A 20,549-nucleotide genomic window follows, 5' to 3' on the forward strand; every position below is an offset into this window, starting at 1 on the left:
CATTATAGAACTTTAAGGTTCATAAAGTATACTATTTTTGGTATATAATAAATAGTATATGCCATATACTATTTCATTTGATCCTCATACCAAGCTCATGAATTAGGTGCTATTATTACTCTCATTTTACATATAAAATTATTATTTTCTTATATGAGGCTGAAAAAAAGGACTTCATTTACTAAGTTAATAAGAATCTGAAGCAGGATTTAAATTCTGTACTTTTTGATTTTAAGACCTACATTTTATCCACTGGGCCACCTACCTGCCTTAACGTAATAAACATTCTAACAAAGTATTATGCTAATCTGAGAGGGGTAAAAAAAAATCCAATCAAAGAGTTCATCAGATATTTATTGAGTACCTCCAAGGCACCTGGGTGTTGTGGGAATTAGTCATTAGTAGTTCTTTATAAGATCTAGTAAAAGATAAACATATCTAGGATTATAGAACTTCATGGCTAGAACACAGTCCCTTTGGGATACACATAACGAAATTTAAAAGAAGAAAATAGTTTCAAGCTCTGCAATTTCACATCAGTTCTCAAATAATGAAGCTCGTGCAGACACTGGCCTGGGTACTGAGCCTAACTCTCTCTCTCTCCTGAACAAAGAAAACAACTGAATTGAACTATTTAAAGCTTATTTCTAGAATAAAACATATTGTTCTCAATATAATAGTTTATTAACAGAATTTGGATTTTGTTTAATATCTAAGGATTTCTCACTCTTTCCTACTTATAATATTATCAAGTGTAGAAAAACAGAGATATAAGATATATAAACAATTTAAACTCAGGAGTCATATATTATCCCAGGATCCTTCTTCCTCTTTCAATTGTTGTCACACTAAAATTTAATAAACATGTGGAATATTCATAAAAATGTGCTGTATGAAAATCTTTTTATTATTCTATGGCAATATCTTTTATTTATTAAGTAGAGATATGTCTGCACTACTTACCTCTTGGGAAGCTCATCTATATCTATATCTATATTTATACTTATATACATATACACACATCTAAATATATGTGTGCATGAATAGATATGAATGAAAAAACATAATTATGTGTAAATGTAACTCATACAAGGATATGCTTTACAAATATCTCATTTGATAATATGGAGAAAATGGTTGCATAGATATGGTTCTTCTTTTTATGAATGAAATAATTGAGCCTCATGGAGACTGTGATATATCCAAAGAAATACAGCTCATATGTGGCAGAATTTGGATTTGAACCTATAGCATTTGCCTACAAATGTATTACTCTTTTCACTTCACTATAATCTGCAGAAATAAAGGTTATGTCCAATTTAGTATTTTCCAAATGGTGAAGATAACATAGATAGATATAATATATACCAAAAATTTAATTGAAACAATTGGAATGTATTGCTAATATGATTAATTCTAAATCCTAAAAATCTTAGTTTTCTGCAACATTATTCTTTAGCTAAAATGAAATTTTAATGGATAAATTTAAGATTCAAACAACTGTGTTTATTAAGTATTTAATATGAGCCACTGACAAAGATATTAATTAGTACATTGGTAGGAAGAGAACTATGGCATACTCTTAGAGGTTTGAAGCTGATATTAAGTATTAAACTATATTTTATGAGTATGATTGTTTAGACAGAAGCTGCAAATGAACTACTGTTGAACCATTACCCAACTATTGGTTGGTACAATTTTCAATATGTTATCCACAATATCATCCAGTGAAATGCTTTGCTAAAATCGAGATGCGCTATGTTTATGGCAAGATTGTGAGAAAAGATACCCTAGAGAACAGAGTTGAAACTCAATTGGCTCATAAATAAATTAAAATTTAAATGAAGTCACTTATCTAGAGGAGATAAGTGAGCTAGACATAAACCCATGCTTTCTTGATTCTTAGTAAAATTTTCTTTCTATTACATACATGAAACTGATTTCTCACCTTGATGTAAACTCTAGAGGGGAAATTCATTAATTTTATTGATGAAATTTCCATGAATTTCTGAGGTTCCTTTAAATTTCGCTTACATTCTAAGAAGATGCACATTTCTTGAGAACAGAGACTATTAAATTTTGTCTTTGCATATTCAGTTCCTTATTTAATAAGTTATCATTGTATTTATTGGGAAAGTATTTTTCATTTTTTTCTGAGATATTTAAAACCAATTCAGTGTGTGTGTGTGTGTGTGTGTGTGTGTGTGTGTGTGTGTGTGTGTGTGTGTGTGTGTTTTGCTTTTCAGGCTGTTTTCATCTCTTGACAAATTCAAATAATTCCAAAATGTGGTAAAGAATATATGTTTAATTCAATGGAGAAATTTTTCATTGTATTTCCCATATAGCCGAAGGTTTTAGTCTCAATTAAAGATGTATACAAATACATGATATGACATCTCCAGTGAATCAGTTAGAATACATTTCTGAATTGCCTATTATGTCCTAGACAACTGTACTCAGAATGGGAGATATAAATACATGTGCACACAAGTGAAACAATCCTTACTTTCAAATATCTTAAAACTCTATTAGGGGAACCAACATATAGAAATATAAATGTTTAAAAAGTAAATACATGAGGAATAAATACAAAATAGAAGAGATAGTTAGATTTAACATAGTTAAGTAGGACTCTAGGCTTTGTTATGGAGAAACAGATTAGGAAAATCTTTGTATGGAGATGAGTTTTGGAAAAAATGAGGGATTTTATGTGGTGGAAGTATGGAGGAAGTACATTATGACATGGAAGGTAGCCAGTGCCAAGGTAAGGAGATAGGCGATAGAATTCTATGTTTGAGGAACCAAAAAAATAGCAGTTCTGGACAGTGCTAAACATAGGAAGAGTAGTTGCTTATAAAGATCTTAAAAAGAATACACTGGGGAGAAGTTATTATATTGCATCCTTGAAGCAATAGGGAACCCTTGGAGCTTATTGAGTAAATAAATGGCATACATGATCAGATAGGAGCTTAAAAATAAATTTGCTTCTCAATTAAGGATAGATTAGTGTTAGGGAAAGAGTTGGCACAGAGATATTGGAAGTCCATTGTCATGACCTAGATAAAATGTGATTAATAACTTGCTATGATGTTGACTTCATAGAGTTGTGATTTTTTCCCCTTGATGACTGAATGTTAACTGTAACTAAAATATTTTGTTTCAATCTATTTTCATGGAAATATTTCCAATATACATTTCTACCTTTCCTACCTTCAAAAAATATTGTTTTATAGTTTGTATGTGACATTCAAAAAATTTGTGGAAAATCCAGAATATTTATTAAGTCCAAACTTGACATTTAAAAACGAACTCTTTTTTGTATAATTTGTTTTCCCTTATTACTTGGCTCTCATAATAATGTAAGGCATCATATATCTGCTTCATCTCTTGAGTAGGGATAGTATTTCTGCAAGAAGCAATTATAACTATTTTTTTTCAATTAAATGTAGAAACAATTTTTGAAAAGTACTTTTTCTGACATTTTGTAATTCATGTTCTCCTTAAGGAGGTAAATAGTCTCATATGCATTATACTAGTGCTTTCATGTAATACATGTTTTCATATTCCCCATGTAGTGACTGAAGATACTAATCACAAATAGAATAAAAACCTCAGGAAGGAAATAAAGTGAAAAATCGTGTGCTTTGATCTGCATTTATATTCCAACATTTACTTCTTTGGCTGTGGATAGCATTTTTTTTACCATGACTCCCTTGTGGTTATTTCGGAACCATGTTTATAATAATAATAATTTATAATAACAATAATATAATAATAATGTTTAGATCTTGACAGTTGGTTATCATACAATAATTTTTATTGAATGTGCCATACTTCTATCTTTGTTCACTTCACTTGGCAACAGTTCATATTAGTCTGTCCAGGTTTTGCTGAACACATTCTGTTCATTATTTATTATGGAGCAATAGTTTTTTCATTACACACATATACCACAGCTAGTTCAGTCATTCCTCAATTGAAGGAAACCATTCAGTTTCCAATTCTTTGCCATTATAAAAAGATCTGCTGCAAATATTTTTGTACAAATATGTCCTTTTCTCTTATCTCTGATCTTTTCCCCCTGTTATTATTCTCTTTCTCTCCTTTCAGCATTTACTTCTTCACAAATAGTTTTGTTGTCATTTACCCACTTCCTCATTTTCTGCTCTCTTCTGCCTGCCTCTCCCCATTTTTATTCCCCTTCCTTTTCTTATTTTTCTACTAGGTAAGATTATGTCTGTACCTAACTGACTGAGGATGTTATTACCACTTTGTGCCAATTTCTGATGAGAGTAAAGTTCAAGTATTGTCTGCCCCTTTCATCTTCCTCTATTCTGATTCTTTCATGCCTCCTCATGTAAGATAATTCACACTCAAGTTTCTCTCTTTTTTCTTTTCACAGTGTATTAGTCTTCCTTATTCCTAATTTTTTTAAAAAAATAATATACCATTATATTTAACTTAATTTCTGATCTCTGTTTTTATATGCCCTTATTCAATGCCCTAATAGGGTTAATGTTCTTAAATATCTTCAATACCTTAAGTATCCTAAGTACCTTAAGTATCTTAGATTTTCACTTTTCACTTATCATAACTATTTTAAGCATCTTAGTTATCACATTCTTACTAGTAATGAAATCAGTTTAATCCATTTGTTGCTTTGATTACCTTAAAATATCTTGAGTACCTTAAATATCTCTTGTACCATAAATATGTTATGTATCTTTAGTTACCACTTTCCTATGCAGGTATACTGAAAATTCAATACTTTGACCCCACTGATTCCCTTGAGTTTGTTTGTTTTCTGTAAACTTTTTATCCTTCTTTCCAGTGTTGAATTTGAGTATTGAATTTTCTTTTTAGAGCTGGACCAGGAAGACTTGGAATTGATCTATTTTATTAAATCTCCTTTTCTTTTTGGGAAGTATTATGTTCAGCTTCTCTGGATAGATGATTTTTCATTGTGGGCCTAGATCCTTTGCCTTGTAGAATATAATATCCCATGCCTTCTGACCCTTTAATGTAGACGCTGCTAAGTCCTGTATAATACAGATTGTGGTTCCACATATTTGAATTGTTTTTTGATTGTTATTTATTTGCTTGTTTTCTGGCTGCTTGTAGTATTTCTCCTTGATTTGGGATTTGGGGAATTTGACTAAATAATATTGGGATTTTTTATTTGGGATTTCTTTCATTTTCTAATTTCTCCTCTTTTCAAGAACATCAGAGCAGTTTCTCCTGATAATACCTTTCATTATGTTATCTATGTTCTTTGATCATAGCTTTCATTGATCTTAAATTATCTCTCTATATTTATTTTAGGGATCAGATTTTTGGTTTTCTTCCAGTGAGATATTTCAAATTATCTTCTTTTTCCTTGTATATTCATTTGAATGTAGTTTATTGTTTCTTGCTGTCTTATGAAGCTATTAATTTCCCTTTTTCCAATTCTAATTTTTGGGAAACCATTTTCTTCCTTGATGCTTTGTATTTCCTTTCTAAGTAAGTTATTTTCCTGTTTAAGGTTTTATATTTCCTTTTTTTTAGTGAACTGGTTTTTATCAGGGACTTTTTGTTCTGTTACTTATTTTATCTATTATTTTATTTTCTGTTTTTCCTTCTAAGTGTATTATTTGTTTTTCTATGTTTAGAGTTGTTCAATAGGGTTACTTTTAGCTTAATAGTCTTTCATATTTTCCTTTCAGACTTCACATTTTTTCATTTTTGCATTGCTATCCTCTTCTGAATTGGCATTTTGGTCAATTTTCTTATTGATGTATTTTTCTAATAGTAGGCTCTTTGTCTTTTGCTCATTTGGAGGCTATTTTTCTCCTGATTTGTCAACATGCTGAAGTTTAGTTCTGTTCCTGGAATGCCAGGAGCATTATTACTTGAGCACTCTTTAAAAGTTTCCTTTTTGGCCTGCTTTGTGGAAGTTTACTGCCATGCAGTTCAACTGCTTGGTGTTGGGTTCTGTTCTATCCTACCAATCCTAGAATTTGTTAGGCTGAGTTTCTGCCACTGATGCCTGTGTTGGGTCATGCCTAGCCTCCTTTCTGTAGGATTATGCAGGGCCTCTTTGCTCCCTGAGCTGCTTGATCATGTTGCATTGGTTTCCAATCTTACCCTATTGAAGCTGGACCAAACTGCCTGTTCACTTTTTCCTGCCAGTTGTACTATATTGTGCCTTGTTCCTGCTGAAGCTTGTTCAACAATCTGTCCTCAAACCCCAATGAGATGGGTTCTTGTTGTCTTTCAATATTGTTTTGGGCTGGAGGATTGCTTCACCCCTTCTTTTGCTAATTCTATTGAGAATTAATTATTGTATCAAAGGACAAAGCATTTTTTAGAGCTATTTTCTCTTCCTCAATTTTTTTCATCTTTCCTTGTTTTCTTTGATTCTCTAGTAGGATTGAAAGCATTCATTTTCATTCAGTACCTTTATATTTTCTTGACAAAGTCAACATATTCTTATTCTTTTCTGTATTCTCATTTGGTTTTCAATAGTTGAAATATCATTATCTAACTTAGATTACTACATTCTAGGGTGATAAGAAGTGTGGAGGCAATAACCTCCATCTTATAGACTTTGGAGATATTATGTCAAAAACCTTGACTTTTTTGCAATGATAAAAATAAATGGATTTCATTTCTTTGTATTTCAACACTTCTATATTGAATACAAGAGTAGAGAAAGCAGCAATTTCTTTACTGGCAGGAAATCAGGGTAAAGGTAGCCAACTTCAATGATTTTCATGGTTCCAAATTAGTGACCAGGAGCATGATGGAAGTTGAAAGAGATTTTTTCCTAAGCCAAGGAATAGACTGAATTCAAAGAGTAGCACCTGAAGCAGAGGAAAAGGATTTTAAAAGACCAAATTAACACCCAAGGACTTTTCTAGTTGGCTAGTTGAATACATCTGTGTGTATGTGTGTGTGTGTGAATAAAAAAAATACCTGAAATATACCTCAAGGAACTACAACTTAAAGAGTGCAGAGATCTCTTACTTTTCACCAACAGAAACATTAATAGATAGATGGTAGAGCAAATAGGGAATAGACCAGAAGAGCCCTCTAGTAAGCAACAGGTTAAAAAATGAATAAAAACAAAAACCAGGTCACAGCTCAATACTATTATCAGATCAACATGATAACTTTTAAATGAATCAAGCCACAGGAGAAACTGAGGAATTCTAACAGGGAAATAGCCATAAGATCATGAATTTTGTATTTAAGTATATTCCCTGGCTAAATGTTCATCCACCACTCTTGTGGTAACTTGTATGTACATAGGATGGATTTCTTCTCTTTAATTACTTTTGTTATACTGTTAATTATTGATTCCTGATTTGTACTGCTAGGTTTTCTATTTTTTTTAAAAGTCCTATCAGTGATAGCATGTGAGCTATGATTTGAAGCATATACTGACCCAAAATTGGACTTGTCTGGGGTACTTACCAGTAGACATATATGTAAGATTTTCCCTATGTCTAATACTTGAATCAACAAGATTTTAATGTACTAAAAATAAAAGCCATCCTCTCTCTCTCTGTCTCTGTCTTTCTGCTGTCTCTATCTATCTATCTATCATTTTAGAGGGTATCAAACCATTTATATAATAAAAATAATATAAGCTAGGATAAGTCAAAAAATGGTAAAGAAAATCTGTTACTGTGTTCAATTGAATCTAAATCTGGTCTCCTCTAGCACCTTGTTTTCTCATATAACTTCTTTTGTCTCTTCATTATCTTCTTCTTGTCTATGGCTTTCTTTGCTTTGACTTAAAGTGTACTTAATTCTTCTCTGTCCTAAAATAACAGCAATATTTGGAGAGGGTAAGAAGATTAAGGGGGATTGTCTTATGTCTTTCTTTCCCTGAACTGCTTAAAATCATATAATATTCCAGTAAGTGATAATTCAAGTGGCACAGTAGAGTACCAAGCATAGGGTCAAGAAGGTTCATCATCCCGAGTTTAAAACTGGCCTTCAATAATCACAAGCTATGTGGTCCTGGGCAAGTCATTTAACTTTGCCTCAATTTCTTTATATGTAAAATGAGTTGGAGAAGGATATGACAAACCACTCCAATATCTTTACCAAGAAATCTCCAAATGGAGTCATGAAGAGTCAGATAGGACTGAAAAACAATTGAAGAACAATCTTCCAAATATCTTCTATGTGTGGATAATTTACAAAACTATTATCTTCCCTTGAACTCTAGATTTTTTTTTGTTTAAGTGATTCTTAAATATTTCCACTTGAATGTCTTAAAAGCATTTGCACCTTAGTATGTCCAAAACTAAACTCATAATCTTCTCTCCTAAGTATCTTCCTCTTGATTTTCCAATTTTGATTGTTTATATTTTTCACAATCCCCTAATTCAGATCACATTCTCTGACTCATTTCTTCTATAATTTCAAATTTCATGGCATAGTGATTTTAAATATACTATGGCAATAACCATGTGAGGACTTCCTTATGATCTTTCTTGGATTGCTATGAGAGTACTTCACTCTCTCATATAAGCAAACTCCTGAGAGAGAAGAAAAGTGATTTAAAAAATGAGGTTTCAAAGCATAACACATTATAACCTCATAACATGATTGTACAAACCACCATATATATATATATATATATATGTGTGTGTGTGTGTGTGTGTNATTTTTTTTGTTTAAGTGATTCTTAAATATTTCCACTTGAATGTCTTAAAAGCATTTGCACCTTAGTATGTCCAAAACTAAACTCATAGTCTTCTCTCCTAAGTATCTTCCTCTTGATTTTCCAATTTTGATTGTTTATATTTTTCACAATCCCCTAATTCAAATCACATTCTCTGACTCATTTCTTCTATAATTTCAAATTTCATGGCATAGTGATTTTAAATATACTATGGCAATAACCATGTGAGGACTTCCTTATGATCTTTCTTGGATTGCTATGAGAGTACTTCACTCTCTCATATAAGCAAACTCCTGAGAGAGAAGAAAAGTGATTTAAAAAATGAGGTTTCAAAGCATAACACATTATAACCTCATAACATGATTGTACAAACCACCATATATATATATATATATATATATATATTTGTGTGTGTGTATGTACATATATATGTATGTATGTACATATATATGTATGAATGTGTATATGTCATGAAGAGAAATGGAAAGAGAGAAAAAAGAAAGTGAGTGAAAGAGAAATAGAGACCCAATGACAAAGAAGAAAAGAGCAGAAAAAATATATATAAATATATCAAAAATTTGGAAACCCAACTTAGTTATTTCCAAATTGAGAATTCCTCAAGAAAATATACAATAAGCGATGAAGTCATCACAGACAAATGTTCCCAGGAACTCCCACTGCAGTATACAAAAGGAAGAGCTCTCCTGTGTCTCCTATTTCTGTCTCCTATATCTATAGCTTAAGGGGAATTTTATAAATATGAACACAGAAGTCCGGTTTGTCCCTGTTTTTCTATTCTAAAGGCAACGTCAGCATAAGAGTGAAGCTCATGCTCTTGTCAGGATCTTTTAGAAGACCTCTTACCTATTTGGTTTTTAAATTTTTTTATAAATCCTATATCCATGATTGTGGTAACAAGTCATTCATATGGCTTTCAATCTTATTTAGGCTCACATAATATTTTGTAATAGTGCCTTTACAAGCCTCTCAGCTCTCCAATTGAAAGATTTTCTGTGGCTCCCTATTGTAAATAGCATAAATTGTAAACTTCATAACCTGATGTTTGTTTCTACATGGTCTAGATCCTTTCTCTGGATTTACTTAAATATATTAGACTTCACACATTTTCTATTCAGAACATGTTATACAACTTATTCACCCCCAAAATATTTTTGCATTGTTTCAACCTTTGTGCTCAGAGTATTTCTCAATTCTATAACTTGTTCATTCTGTCATTCATTCTGAATATATGTTTCAACATAAAGGCTTACCTATGGTGCTTGGGAAAAAAATCATGGCCACTGCATTGAGAAACCAGAATTTTAAAAGGACAAATATGGGTGGCCAAAGGCAGGACTGGTATCAAGAATATGTTTTCAAACTGAATGAGTACAATTTCTATAATATTCTCACAATCTTCTCCATGGAAGTACACAATGAGGGATCCAAAGACAGCTGGACCTACTCAAAGCAGCAGAGAAGTATATACTGCAAGCCTGGAATAGTGTTCCCACAACCCTAGGAGGAGAGAAAAACCTCCAAAGACAGAAAAGTTAATGAGGAAGAAAAATAATAACTAGAAAAATGAGCAAAAGACAAAGGGGAAAAAATAAATCTTAAACTTAGAAAGTTATTTTAGTAAAAGATATGCTCAAATTATAGACTCAGAAGAGGAAAACAATGACAAAATGAAATATGTGAAGCCTCAAAAGAAATAGAGAAAGGATATCAGACCCTAAAAATGGTCTCTACGTACTAGAAAAGAAATTTTAAAATCAAATAATAAAATAAATGACTGAAAAATTTGAGTGAATAGATTGGCCCAAATGGAAATGGAGGTAAAAAAAAACCTTCCTAAAAAAAACTAACATGGGCCACATAAAATATTAAATACAAAAGCTCAAGGAAAATAACTTCCTAAGAATTAGAATTGAACAAATGGAAGCTATTAACTTCATAGGGAATTAGGAAACATAAGACAATTTCAAAAGATGGAAAAAATACAAGAAAATTTGAAATACCTCAATGGGGGGTAAAAAAACCTGACATTTAAAATAAATCCAAGAGAGCGAATTCGAGTCATTGCAATAGTTGAAAGTCACAATAAAGAAAATATCATGGACACCATATTGTAAGAAATCACATTGGAAAACTGCCCAGACTAAGGAAAAAACCATTGTCAGCAGCCAGAAGGAAACAATTCAAATATCATTTAGACATAGTCAAGATTAAACAATACCATGCAGTTTCTACATTCAAGGATCAGAAAGAATGAAATACAATATTCTGAATGTCAAAGGATCTAGGTCTGCAACCAAAAATCACAAACCCAGTGAACCTGAGCATCACTTACCAGGGTGAAAAAAAGTGACACTTAATGAAATAGAAGATGTCTAACTATTCTTGACCAAAAAAAATGCTGAAAAGAAAATTTGATGACCAAATCCAACCCTCAAGAGAGGCATAAAATGGTAAACAGAAAAGTGAAAATGTAAGTGTCTTAATTGGGTTGGACTTAGTTTATTCATACCTGGGAAGGTGATAATTAAGATACTTAAGAGATATGATATTTGCATCAGAAGATATTTAAAATATTCATGATACTTAAAGTGCTTAAGATACTTAAGAACTGTATGACTCTTAGTTGAGTAAAAAGGAATATATAAAGAAAATAAGAAAGGAGTAAGCAGAATAGGATAGGTTAATATAAAAAAATCAAATGATAGGAAAGAGGAATATATGAGAATAAGAGAAAAGATAGAAGGGGTAAATTATCTCACTTGAAGAAGTCCCTCAGGGTGAATATATTGAAGGATCAGATGGAAGTGTGATAGACAATGTGCTCTTCACAAAAGGTGGGGCTAATGGAAGGACAGGATGGTCAGGACTGTGCTTCTATAAGCTGGGCCTGATGAGCTGGCCCAAGATCCTCAGGTGTAAATGGATCTGGGCTGAGTGGGGATAGTGATGCCTAGATAGCCACCAAGGTGTGCTGGTAACCACCAGGGCTTGTGGATGATCAGCTCAGCTAAGCACCTGACCCCACAAACAGTACCCAAGCCAAAGTTTTTGAGGGAGAAGCTGTATATATTATTCAACAGCTCCTCTGGTTAAGTTAAATTATAAAGGTTGGTAAGGGGCTAGTTGTTGGCATTTGACTGGATAACACTAACTGACTGCAAACTTGGTAAATCCCTTTCCCCTTTGGCTGTAAATATTCACTTGCCCCTTGGAATGAATGACAGTCTTCACTTGAATCAAGTTTGAATGAGCTTTAATGCTTTGACTCAAAGTGGGTAGGAATCAGGATAAGGAAAGAGGTGTTGGGAATGGCCAAGCTGTATCTACTGAGAGTTAAAGTAATCTAATCAATGAGCAACAGGTTGGTAATTAGCTGGAGATTCTTTGCCCCCCTCCACAGACCCTGGTCAGACCTGGCCTTCATCTAGACCAAAGGAAAGGAAGGGATAGCGATAATCTTCTTGACAGCTGTGTTGTTGTTATCTCTCAGCTCTGTTTAGTAATAGGAGAATGAACTTCTTGAGGCAATAAGGTATGGATGCTGGATCTGCAGGTCTACAGGCCTTCCCACACTTCACCACCCTCTACCCTCCAGAAATTCAATTCTCAAGACTTGAGACCAAGGCATAGTATGACCTCTGTGCAGACAAGTGAACTGTAGAGATTCAAAGAATTACTGCTTCTTGTAAGGAGGTTCATTTCATTTCCCCATGCTCTCAACTTCATACTTAAAGCACTGAGAATTTCAAGTGGAGTATAGTGAAGAAGACTCACTTCTGTATTCAAATTTTAATCCCTTCCTAACCTTATTGAGTGTTTTTTAACTAAATTGACATAGCTTGAATGAAATGTCCAGTTCCTGTGGAAATCACCAACGAGAACATGTTTATTACACACAATCCAACTAATGTAACCTTAAACAAATTTATAGAGGAACTTAAGAAGTATGCAGTTACCATAGTTGTAAGAGTATGTGAAGCTACTTATAACACAGCCCTTGTGGAAAAATAAGGCATCCACTTTTGATGACGGAGCACCACCATTGTAATAGGGAAATGGACTTTAAGAGTAGGAGAGCAGATTTAGCAGGAAGGCTGGGGGCAAAACTTTGGCTGTCAGCTTTGAACATTCTGAATGGAATGCGGGTGAAGAAAGAAGAGAGAGAAAAATTGTCAGTGCTGGTGTGAGAGGGGTTTGGAGCAGAGGTTCAGCCAGCAGTGACTCCATGAGCTTGAGATCTTTGGGACTGGAGAAACTTGAAGACAACATCTCTCAAGACAGCCCTTAGTAGTGGATAGTGTCTGTTTTCTGGTGGACAGTTTGCAGGCATTTTTCCCTACCTGGTACCTTTTGGATTATTGGCTTTGCAAGGAGTTGGTTCCTGGTATCCTGAAGCCATCAAGGAAGTGACCTGGACCATTTGTGAGAAACCCCAATATCCAGCTCTCTCCCTCTAGTCGTTAGCCAAGGCTGTCAGCCTGACTGAAGTTAGGTTGACAGAGAAACTCCCTCTTAGAACTCTAGTTCTTGTCAGTTAGAAATTCCTATTTACAGATATAGCTCTCCCACTCTCCTGACCCTTATAATACAATTAAACTGTTTTATTTACCTTCCTGTTTGTTTCCTCTTACCTCACAGAACCCATAGTGTGTGAGTTGTTAATCTTTGTGTTATTCCCTGGTAGTAAACCCAATTGCCATTCCTCTAGTGAAGGGTTATCAGATTTACTCTGTCTCTGATACTCTATCCTTCTTTGTGAGTTTGATCTGTGAGTGGCAGTTGCCCAAAACCCCTGCTGGTTTCTCATTGATGAACTCATATTTATATATTTTTAAAAAACCATTCAACCAGATTGTTGATGACTGGCTAAACCTGGTGAAAACTAAATATCGTGAAGAGCCTGGTGGTTGCTGTTCACTATGTTGCAGGTCTTGGGAGAGCTCCACTGCTCATTGCCCTTGCACTAGTCGAAGGAGGAATGAAATAATAAGATGCAAGACAATTCATAAGACAAAAATGTCATGGAGCCTTTAATGGCACAAGTAACTATTTTACTTGAAGAAGTATTATCCTAAAATGTGGCTGAGCTTCAAAGACTCTGATGGTCGCAGAAACACCTATAGCATTCAGTAAAGCTGAGCTGCCTTTATTATTGCCTTGGAAGCAGAAATTGGAGACATAATCTGGGGCAAATTACATAGGTACTGGCCATCAAATAGTCTGAGGAATAAGTCTTAACAAAGCTTCCACAAGAATATTTTTAAAACAATTTTATAGGGTACAAGCTTGGCAGAAATGCAGCTTCTGTCTTTGGGTTACTACCTGTTGGGACACAGTAAAAGATTCTTGCTCTTCAGCCTTTGGAACTTCTTATTTATCATTTGTATCAACTGAACTTTCCTGAAATCATGTAGTATTGAGTTACTAATCTTATTCAAAGCTTATTTTCCTAAACCAGAGTCTTATCAGCAAAAGGGAAATTTAGAGAGATTAGGTGCCAAAATACCCAGCACAATGCTTACATATTTTCAGTATGATACAGAGTTAACATCCTGGGAGCTACAGACAGTAACCTGAACCCTTTGTGGTTCTTATTCCTTCAATCATTTCAATATTGAAGATAGAGCCTATATGGCAATTGCCTACTCACTGTATGTTTACATCTCCCATAGTCGCACTAAAAATCAGGATTTGCACAACCATTAATTTTGTTGAATTTTACTGTCTTATGGTGATTTTTTTAATGTCTTTCCATCAACCTTTGTCTCATTTTGTGCCATGATCAAGACCTGCATTTTGAAAAAAAGATCATAATCCTCTGGTTGAAAATCCATGTAAAAATCTCCACACTGTACAGAAGCACACAAAATCTCCAGACAATAAGCCTTAAGGTTAATTTAATGTTCACACTAATGAGGTGTAACTTGACAGGGAGGGACTGAAAAAGTTTGAAGGGAGCTATTAAAATATTTCTAGTAAAATGTTGCCTTTGTCTTGTACAAGAAGTACAGAATATCACCTTTACTTTAGTAAATATTTTTTTTAAGTTAGAGATGCTTTGTTATTGTAGCTACAGCAATTCTTTTTTTTTAAACCCTTAACTTCTGTGTATTGACTTATAGGTGGAAGAGTGGTAAGGGTAGGCAATGGGGGTCAAGTGACTTGCCCAGGATCACAGAGCTGGGAAATGTCTGAGGCCGGATTTGAACCTAGGACCTCCTGTCTCAAGGCCTGACTCTCAATCCACTGAGCTACCCAGCTGCCCCCCCCACGTACAGCAATTCTTAATCATAAAATTTCTGAAAATCTTGTAAATGCTTTTACTTGTACCTATTAAAAGTTGTTTTTTGCTTTTATTGAACTATTGCTTTTATTGAAAGTGATTTTTTTCTTCTTTCCCCATTCTTCTCTTCCCCTCTCTCTTGGGGAAAAAAACTGGGTTCCTGCTATGAATTGAGCAGACCCCTAATGTTTTGTTGCCTTTTGAGCTGTGTAACTTAATATTTGGATACTTGATCATTTATTTTATTATGTAATTGATAAAATGGTGATGTGTATTCATGTTAGTTCAACCATATATTTATACTATCTTGGGAATGTGGTTATAGTTCTGTGGAAGAAATAATTTTGCCAGTGTTCACCAGCTTGTAAAATCTAGTGCAAGAGCTTAAACACCTAAATAAATAATTACTGAAATATGAAAAAAGAAGTAAAGAAGTAAATTAAATCAATTGAAAGCTATTTTCCCCAAATATATGTCAATAAACCTGACCATCTAATTGAAACAGGGGAATATTTACAAAAACATGACCTGCCAGATCAACAAAAGAGGAAATAGACCACTCAACCAATTGGGGAATGGCTGGATAAGCTATAGTACATAGTTGTAATGGAAAACTATTGTTCCATAAAACATGATTAACAGAATGAGTTCAGAAAAACCTGAATAGACATATGATGATTAACTGTGAAGGACCAAACTATTATCAAGAAGATAAGGTTCCAAATATCGCCAAGGGAATCATGATGAAAAACATACCATCCACAGCCTAAGCAGGAATAGCTGAAATCTGATTACAGATTGAAACACAGCATTCTTCATTATATTACCTTCTTGAGGTGTGTTTGTTTTTTTAATTCTCTGTGTGATATGTCTTCAGTCACAACATAAGTAATAAGGAAATATGCATTGCTTGAAAACACTTGTTAAAACTTTATCAGACTACTTACCTCCTTAAGAAGGTGACCAAGGGAGCAAGGGAGAGAATTTGTATTGCAAATATCAGAAAACATTTGATTTAAAATATATGAGAGAGAAATAGGAATATGTAATTAAAAATAATAAACTATTAAGACCATTGATCATGTTGCTCCTGCCCAAAGAGATAATTTTTCTTCAATGACTGTGTAATAAAGGTCAAACTCTTCTGTCTGGCATTTAGAGCCCCCCCATATTTTGCCTCTGATACCACCCTAGTATTCTAATATTCTTTTCTTTTAATAGTTCCATTCTTATATTCTAGTCAAACTAAATTAATCTGTTTATCGTAATCTCCTTCCATTTATTGACCTCTGTGCTTAAATTCATGACTTTACTTCTGATTAGAATAACCTCCCCAATCCTCTTTGCCTGTTGAATAATTATTCATTCTCTTAGACCACCCCTCCTAGGAGTTTTCACCTACTTTACTCTCATTAAAGACCTTCCAATAGAATCAAATAGAAAGCTTTATTTTCTGCCTCTTAATTATAATATGTATTATATAGCATTTCGTGTTTGTGTGTTATCCTTTTATGAGATTATTTTAAGAGTGTAGGAACTAGGTTTTATGTAAACCTCCAATCTCCCCAGTCCTAGTTCCATTTTTTACATTTGATAGACATCTCTTAACATTTAATTTAAACACCAAGGGGTTGAATTGAATTGCTAGGATGAGCTATTATTCCATTATACCATAAGGTATTTTTCAGAGAATATATTTCAGGACATGTAATTAAAATCATTGTTTTGAAAAAACCAATGAATAATAAAGTACTAGTATAATTCATTTGCCTCCTTATAAACTAAAATATGTCATACAACATAAATTATATTATAAAATAACATGATATAATTTAACATAATTTAAAATTATAATGCAGCATTACCTAATATAAGTTGCCTTTCAGTCATTCTTTTTATTTAAACAAAAGTCTAATGGTATAATTACCAGGATGAATTTCTTTCTAAAATAAGACTACCATCCTTGTTAATAAGGAACATTTGTCTTTTATATTTTCAAAAAGCATTTAGTTCAAAAAAATCTGAGATTTCATCTGACCTCAAGGATGATGTCAAAGAACAAACCAAAAAAGGAAAAGATATGAGTTCCTTTCTGGTACAATTGTCCAAATCCATAGAACATATTTTGTGTTGAAATTTAACCTAACTACATATTATCTAAGAGAAGGAAGAAAATGTATATACAATACTATATTCTCATTTAACATTAGGAAAAAAAAAACCTTTGAGTGTTCTCTTTTCTACATGACATTATATCAAGATGTAGTAGTTTCTGAATCTTTAAAATACCTTTCTACATAATAATAAATATTATTTTATAGCATTTTAGAATCGCAAAATGAAAAACTTATTTTCATCCAATTGACTCTCTTGCTATATTGATAGATTTTTGGAGAATGAGATGGTATGAAATGATACTACTAGTAAATGATGGTACTAAATAATCTAGTAACCTATATTGCCTATTTCCCCAAAAAAATTTGTGAGATAAACATGAGAATTTTAGATACTTATCTAAATAAGGGCCCACATAATATCAAAAATTGGATTAATGACATCTTCAGAATCTCTAACTTGGAATTGGCCTAGGGGTTTTTTCATCCAACTCATACACTGATATATATCTCCTACAAAATATCAAACCTTTGTCCAAAAACTGACAGTGATAGTGATCTCACTACTTCCCAAAATATCCTTTTCCATATATAAAAATCAAAGTTTTAATTTTTAACTAGTGTTTTCTGCCATCAAACTGTAACATTGAGTAATAATATTAATATACAATGATCAATCATGAATGACTTAATTATTGTAAGCAAAGCAAGTATCCAGATCAACTCCAAGGGATTCATAATGAAAAAGGCCCTGATTAACGCAGAAGGAACTGATACAGTCTAAAAACAGATAGCAATATCTGTTTCTTCAATTTATTTCTTCCATCTTTTCTCTGTGTAAATAATATGTCTAATTTCACATGATGAACACAGAAATATATATTGTATGATAACACAGGTATAATATATATCACATTACTTACTGTCTTGGGGAGGGGGGAGGTATAGGAGGTGGTGGAGAATATGAATCAAAAAAATGTAAGAAATTATTATTAAAAGTTTTACTATATATAAAAATGAAAAATGAAAAAATGGGGGAGAAATAGTAATATGCTTCCTAGTAATTTTCATGAATTATTCCTAGTTTTACCCTCTGCAGATAAGCAGAATAAACTTATTCTCTCTTCCATATGATTGTTCTTCAAACAATAAAATAAACTTTTCTTATACTTCCTTTCCCATGAACAATCCTGGTTTCCTCAATTATTTTTTTCTTCTCCACATTAAAGACCCAGTTTCTTCAATAATGTACATAGTATTGTTCTAACAAATGTCACCATACTTATTAGACTCTTCTGGATAAACACCAAATTGTAAATGAATTTTCAAAAAAGCATAACTAAGAATAGAATACACTACTAATATGGTCCAACTAAGTCAGAAAATAGTGTATTTATTGCCCTGTAAGAAAACTTGAAGGTAAAAGTACAAAGAATGTAAATACAAATAAATTGTTCAAAATCATAATAAATGATGTTTTTATCATTTTTCATTATTTGAAGAACAATTAACAAATATTTATTATGTACTTACTCTTTCAGAAACTGGTCTAAACACTAAGGATAAAAAGATGAAAAGTTGAACAGTACAACTATCTTTACAAAGAAATTGATATCATTTTAAATGCTACAATATTTCTAAGAGTGATTTTTGTGATAAAATGAAACTGAATTTTTCCCACTAGAAGAAGTTCTTTGCTAAATGAAATCATTATGAATAACATTAAAATGACATTAATTAATAATTTAAAAAATTTCACATTCATTAATTAAAATAAATGTAATCACCTACATCATTGCAACAAGATTTAGAAAGGAAGTAGTCAATTTAGGAGAAAATTCCTTGAATTAAATATTTATGATTAGGATCTTATATCCAAAATATTTAGGGAATAATCAAAAATGTTTCCAAAAAATCACTATTCCCTAAGGCCATGGTGGTGAACTTATGGCACATGTGCCAGAGGGGGTATGCATAGCCCACTCTATGAGTATTCCCTCTGTAGCCCACTAGAGTTCATTACTTAGAAAACCAGAGGGACTTGAGTGAAGCTGCTCCCATTCCCCTCTCCACACACCCAATAACCCAATGTGAAAGCTTCCTCTCTTCCCCATGTGGTAGGAAGGTCATGGCACAGTACTTGGTCTCTGGACAGGGGTGGGTGGGAGATCATGGCATTCAGTATCTAAAAGGTTTGCCATTACTGTCCTGAGGGAAGGAATGAATGATTTGGACAAATAGTTATGAAAGGAAGAATTTCAGACTATTAGCAACTTTCAAAACATTTTAAATCACAAGTGAGAGAAAGGCAAGTCAAAATAACTTTTTTTCTTCATACTTAGCACTAAAGAAATGATGGAGAAAAACAATGTTGATGTTTAAAGAATAAGAGGACCATTAATATATTACTGATTGAGCTGTGAGTTAGGTAAAAATACTATAAAAACAATTAAGAATCATTATAAAATGATAAAAATGTCGATATCTTTTAATTCAGAGATCTCACACATTGTCATATGCTCCATCAGTGGCAGTATTCAAAGGGTTCATTCATGCCAAAATTTATTTGATGATACTTTTTCATTTAACAAAGAACTAAAAGCAAAGAGGATGCCAAAAGGGTGAGGAACATTGTGGTAAATTAGTATAATAATATCTAATTTCATCTTAATAAGTGATGTTTATGAAAAATATATTCTAACATGGAAAGATCTATATAAACTGATACTGAATGAGGATTACAATGATGTAAAAAGAAAGAATAAATAAAGAAGAATCAATTCCATATAGTTATAGTTATCATCTTTGACCCAAAGCATATAGGAGAAAATGGACTTCCCTCTTTATGGATATGGAATTTTGCATATATTGAAAAAAACTTGATTGATACATTAGTTTCCTCCTTTTTATTGTTCATGCCAATTAGCATTCTGACTTTTTTTTAACATTTATTAATATTCATTTTTAACATGGTTACATGATTCATGCTCCACCTTTCCCCTTCAACCCCCCCCCCGCACCCCCCGCAACCTTGGCCGATGTGCGTTTCCACTAGTTTTGTCATGTGTCCTTGAACAAGACCAATTTCCAAATTGTTGGTAGTTGCATTGGTGTGGTAGTTTCCAGTCCACACCCTCAGTCATGTCCACCCCGACCCATGCGTTCAAGCAGTTGTTTTTCTTATATGTTTCCTCTCCTGCAGTCCTTCCTCTGAATGTGGGTAGCGTCTTTACCATAAATCCCTCAGAATTGTCCTGGGTCATTGCATTGCTGCTGGTACAGAGGTCCATTACATTCAATTTTACCACAGTATATCAGTCTCTGTGTATAGAGTTCTTCTGGCTCTGCTCCTTTCGCTCTGCATCAGTTCCCGGAGGTCTCTCCAGTTCGCCTGGAACTTCTCCAGTTTATTATTTCTTTTAGCACAATAGTATTCCATCACCCGCATATA

The 20,549-nt window shown here is 33.1% G+C and overlaps 1 pseudogene; it reads left to right on the plus strand.

Annotated features, from left to right (window-relative positions):
- The first annotated feature begins 9,974 nt into the window (after window positions 1–9,974).
- Window positions 9,975–13,834, plus strand: LOC123247466 (annotated as a pseudogene).
- The last annotated feature ends 6,715 nt before the right edge of the window (window positions 13,835–20,549 follow it).

Source organism: Gracilinanus agilis, chromosome 1 (assembly GCF_016433145.1).
Source record: "Gracilinanus agilis isolate LMUSP501 chromosome 1, AgileGrace, whole genome shotgun sequence".
In the NCBI taxonomy this organism is placed as follows: Eukaryota; Metazoa; Chordata; class Mammalia; order Didelphimorphia; family Didelphidae; genus Gracilinanus; species Gracilinanus agilis.